The sequence below is a fragment of the Pipra filicauda genome, unplaced genomic scaffold (assembly GCF_003945595.2).
Source record: "Pipra filicauda isolate LSUMZ 115617 unplaced genomic scaffold, ASM394559v2 scaffold129_size2064235_pilon, whole genome shotgun sequence".
Classification (NCBI taxonomy): Eukaryota; Metazoa; Chordata; class Aves; order Passeriformes; family Pipridae; genus Pipra; species Pipra filicauda.
Genome location: NW_024103762.1, coordinates 297,177 through 302,500, shown reverse-complemented (window position 1 = coordinate 302,500; position 5,324 = coordinate 297,177).

Sequence of the window (5,324 nt, the reverse complement as noted above, 5' to 3'; positions counted from 1 at the left end):
CCCGGAGCTTTCACTAATCGCCACTAATTTTCTTCATTAACTTCATTTACTCTTTCCACGCGTTTTTTACGGGGTGAGGCGGGGAAAGGCCCGGGTGGGGACCGTGTCCTCTGCACTGATTTCTGCCTTGAAGCTGAATGCATGGGGTGAGGGTGACGGGGGTGTGTGCAGGGATATCTTCGCTCCGAGCCCCCCAGCGTGGGTCCGGGTCGCGGGGCTGTGTGCCCACTCCGCGCCCCACGGGGCACGGGAGGCGAAATTACACCAACTCGGGTGTTAGAAGCGATCAGCAGTGGGCTGAAAAACACAACCCTCTCCCGGGAGTTTGCACAAGGCGGCTCCCCCATCTCTTTTCCTCCTCTTCTTCCTTTTTATTTTTATAATTTTTTTTTTGAGCTCTTGCTTAACTCCCTGGACCCAGCCCTGATTTCATTCTGGTTATTAGACAGCTACCAGTGACTGTCTGCACTCCGCGTCTTTCCTGCTAATTATCACCTTATGAAAAGTGTTTCATTAAGAAACTCTGCTTTTGATTAATTATCGACAGAATGCTGACCAGAAAGAAATGAAATTAGTCGCTGACCCCGTCTGAGTAACACTGAAAATTCATCACCTATCCTTTTAATATTGAAACGCACCGTAGAATTTTAATAGAAAATATTGTTTTTTTCCAAACCTTTCAGTCTTTATTAATGCCCCTGGGCAAGAAATTATATTGCTGGCAATATAGCAGCCTTTGTTCATTTTATATTTATTAAACGTAATGCACTTCATTTTCAAATATTTTACTGTTTCTTTTTAATTTCGCTCACTGTAAGTACAGAACAAACCTTTTTCAAACATTTAAGATGCTGGGGAGGTCCTCGCCCTCCCCAGAATGCCGGATCCCACAGAGGATGGGCTGCCGAGCCCACGGGAAGAGAAGGGACTGTGATTTCAGCTGCGGCCCCGCGGACCCTCGGGGCACCCCTGCGGGGTGCGGAGGAGGGAAAAGGGAGCCCAGGCTCTTTCGCACTGGGGGCTGGGCCCAGTCGGGGAGGTGCGGGGGGGTGCCTGCAGCTAGTCCAAGGGTCCCCCCTGCATGTCTGGTTCCCTCTCTGACCCATATTCCCCCCAGCGTCACCTCGATGGCAGGGGCAGGGCGGCCACCCAGGGACTCTGCACGGTGGAGTTCGGCCTCGGGGGGAGGCCAGAGGGTGCGGGACCCTCTGGGGCCCCCGAGCCTCTCCCAGCAGTTGGGTCGCTCCCCCCCGTCCCTGGCCGGCGGCCGCCGCCGCCCTCCCGCCTGTCCCCCTTTCCCAAGGAATCCGAGACCTGCGGTTAATGAGACGTGAAGTGTGAAAAACTTCCTGAGCGGGGCGGCCCTAACGACGTTCCCAGATGTCTGGCAGGGAAGGGGCGGCCTCGGCCACCGGGTCCCCCCTCGGAACGGTCCCGCCAGCCTGGCCCAGGGCGGTACTGGACGGGGAACCCCGAGGGGGACTGGGCTCGGCGTCCTGCGGGATCTCGGGGTGGCTCCGCCTGCGGTCCCTCATGGGGAGGGGATCCCGCTCCCTGTGCGCATCCCCGGGTTCCCTGGGTGCCCCCAACTGCGCACCCGCAGGTCCCCGTTACGCACCCCCGGAGCGCTCCATTGCTCAGCCCCCCGTCCCCTCAAACCGTGAGGGAAACCCCGATCACACTTGTCCTGACCTGAGCCGCAGAAGTTGCTCCAAGAGGGGTCGGCTCCAAGTGATACCTGCCAAAGGGGGGACATCAGGCAGCGAGTCCCCGGGCAGGAAGCCTCGACCCACGGGCTGGCTGCTCTCCCTTTCCCTATCCCCCTCCCTAAGCAGCAACCATGCCTCCACCAGCCCCCTACTCTTTTCCCTCGCATTTCTCCCCCCCAAAACTCAGCTCCACATGCACAGCCCTATAGATACCGGGGCAAATAAATAAATAAACCCCAGCCTCCTATTTTTATGAGCCATTTAACTCCAAAATAGACCTCCAGTATCTAGTCCCCGCGCTGGATTTCCATATCCAGTCACTCAGCCCTGCTTATCTTCATGTATGGCTGCCTCATGTTTAACACACAATTACATTTTCTCCCTCCAATTCCATTACAAATGGAATCGGGGAGGCATTGTTTGAAGAAATGTACTGCTTCAGTTCTAGTTATGTCGTACAATGCACGGAACAGTGGAAAAAATCTAGACACCAAAGAGTCAACACACACACACACAGACACACGGAGCCCGGCTCCAAGCCGAGCCTGCATCCTTATTTACCCCAAACTGCTGCCCTGCAGAGAGGCCGACCGGAGAAAAGGGGCCCAAGCAGAGATAACCAAGTGATGGGAAGTTAATTAATTATATTAAACTATTGACTAACTACCTAGCTCGATCGTAATTCATTTAGAGAATATTAAAATCTGAGGAACAATAATAAAATTGATGCCGATTCCCAGCGGAAGGAGATGACCAGCAAATTGGATACTTTTCTTAATCTGGCGTAAATAATAACATGTCTGTTCCCACTCCCTCTCAGGCCAATTCCCCTATCATTTATTCCAGACTCAAAAGCCTGCTTCCATAATTGATATCAGTTACTCAATGAGTGCTTCTTGCCTTTGTTCTCGTTATCCATTATAATTACAAAGTTCAGCCCGGCCGGGTGAGCGGGGGTCGGCCCGTGCCGGGCGGTGCGGCCGGAGCCCCGGGGGCAGCTGCCGAGCCCCGGCCCCTCCCGGGACACGATCCGGAGTGGGGCGCGCTGGGAGAAGGACGGCACGCTGGCATTGCGCTGCCAGGGGGGACATTCCGTGAAAGCCGGCTCAAATCCTCCTGGGAAGCGGCTCGTGGCAGCGGTTCGTGACTGTGGGAGCGGGGGGTCCCTCTTGGCACTCTCCCCACACCCCGACCCGGCTCCCCGCTTCCTCCGGCCGAGCCACCACGCCTGGCTCCGCTCGGCGCAGATATTACTATTTCGTTATTTATTCACTTATTTATTCATTTATAAAGTGTTTACTTAGCTCGGTGCAGATGTAACATCTCATTTACAGGTTGGCCCCGGGGCAGAGAAACAATTGGCAACAGAGGAGGGAGGGGAAAAAAAAAAAAAAAAAAAAAAAAAAAAAAAAAAAAGAGAGGAAGAAAAAACCCAACCAAAACTCGGGAGAATAGAGAGGGAGAGCAGAGGGAAGGGGAGCTGCCTCCTGCAGCAGGGGAGCACTGGCTGCCCCCACTACGGGACCGCCGGGGAAAGGACCGTGGAGGCATCATCGCTCCTTCGGAGAAACTAAAGACATGGGGCGGTTGCTGAGGGGCGAGGGATGCCTGTGTTCCCCGGAGGACACCGGGTGTAGACAGGGGAAGCCGTTCCAGCGCTGCCAGCGCCCGTCAGGCGTGGGGACGGTCCCTGTCGGGAGGAGTGGCACTACATCCCCTGCCCTTCTGCCTACTACCCGGTAGCAGTCTCTCTCCGCCCTTGCGGCCTGGGCACCGGCGGAGCGCACGGACGTTGGTTTTCCAGCGGCTCTGGGGGGGAAATCTCTGCTTTCCCCGCTGGTTCACGAGGCACCGGCTGGGGTGGGGGACGTGCCGGAGGCGAGGTTCGAACCCTCGGGCCCAACAGGGCCCTGTCCCTGCGCATCCCTTCACATGGGCTGACGGGCGGCAGCTGCTGATTGTTTAAACGAGGAGGCGGTTGCCTAGCAACCCATAGGAGGCTCATTACCGAAGCCACAGTGATTAACAAAAAAGGGTATGAAAGTAAAATGGATTAATTATTTAATTAACTAATTGATGATCAACTTCTTTTTAATTATTCACTTAATTAAAGAAGTGTAACTACAACACTGCCCTTATCAAGTGTGTTGATATACTGACAAGATTTCAAAGACAAAAAGAAAAAGAAGAAGAAGAAAGGGAAAAAAAAAAAAATCTTCCCTGCTACAGGCCCTGCAGATCTGAACCAGGAGCTTCACACAACACCTTGGGACATCCTGCCTGGAGTTCAGGTGTGGCCCCAAAACTTTCCTGTAAAGGGCTGGGGTGGGAGCCTCCCTCGCTGAAGGAGCAGTACCATTACTGCGAGTTATATCTGCTTCCTGCTGCCATGCTGCAGAGCATAAATTCAGCCAGGCTGTGCTCCAAGGAAGAGTTATGGAGGCCTTGCTGCCTCTTAAATCCGGGTTGATCTTTTCCTCTTAACTAGACGATGGTTCAGCTGCATCTGGTCAGACCGACCGAGAGAGTTATGGATGGCTGCAAATGTCTCTGTGCCTTTTTCCCAGGCCGAAGAGTTTGGCTAGGACTGGAAAGAAGGACCCTTCCTAGGGGTGACTAAAGTGTGCAAAGGAACTGGGAACATCCCAGCCTGGCATCTGTGGTCAGAGGAGAGAGGTGAGCATCAGGGTGCCAAAGCAACCCTGGTACTTGTGCATGAAAGTCTTGCTTTTCCCAGGCACGGGGTCTTTGCATCAGGGACCATGGGGAAGGAGTGCAGGCACTCCTTCACTGGCACCCCACAGAGCTCCCTGCCTGCTTAGGGATCCTTCTTCCCAAGCTGTGCTCGGAGTCAGCAATAACATGTAAGTGATTTTGCTTTCCAAAGGATTTGTCTCCTTCACTGTGCCCTGCAAGTGTCTGGCTCTCCCTGTATTGCACTAATTTTGTTTCTCCTTTTTCGAAGTAAACAGTGCAGCTTGTCGAAAACATTCACCTCTCTTGATTAATTTACCCCTAATGACAAAGATGGCTCTGTAATCAGCAGGTAAATGCAGGGAGTGAAATCTGCCTGGTTTTCCCTGTTAGCATGGCTGATGAGGGAGAGGGGGGTTGCTGCCGAGCTGAGGGGAGGACGGTGCTGCAGGGACTCAATTGATTCTATTTCCCCATCCAAGGTGTGATTGGATTTATTGTCAGCATGAAGAAGACAAACAGATCACCTCTGCTTGGCACAGTATTGGCAGGTCCAAGATCTGCTGAAGGAAGGAAAACTTGGGAGAGTTTGGCTTGGTTTTTTAAATGTCTTCTGAAACGTTCCTCCTCTGCGCACAGAGCTCTGGAGCTCACCTGAAGAAACCTCATCCCCCATGGTCACCCACAGGTGATGGAGCTGTTGTCACTCCATGCTAGGAAGAGGGCAGGAGGTATCAGCACATAGATGGGTATGGCCAGCAATGCAAACCAGGAGCACTCTGTGGTCACAAGGATGTGACCTGTGACGATATCAGGCTGGGTGCTGAGGAGCTTTCCCTAGGAGATGCTGAGAAGTCATTGGAGGTGTTGGAAGGTTGAAGAAGGGAGGAAAAGAGTTCTCCTATTCTCATTGAAGGAGAA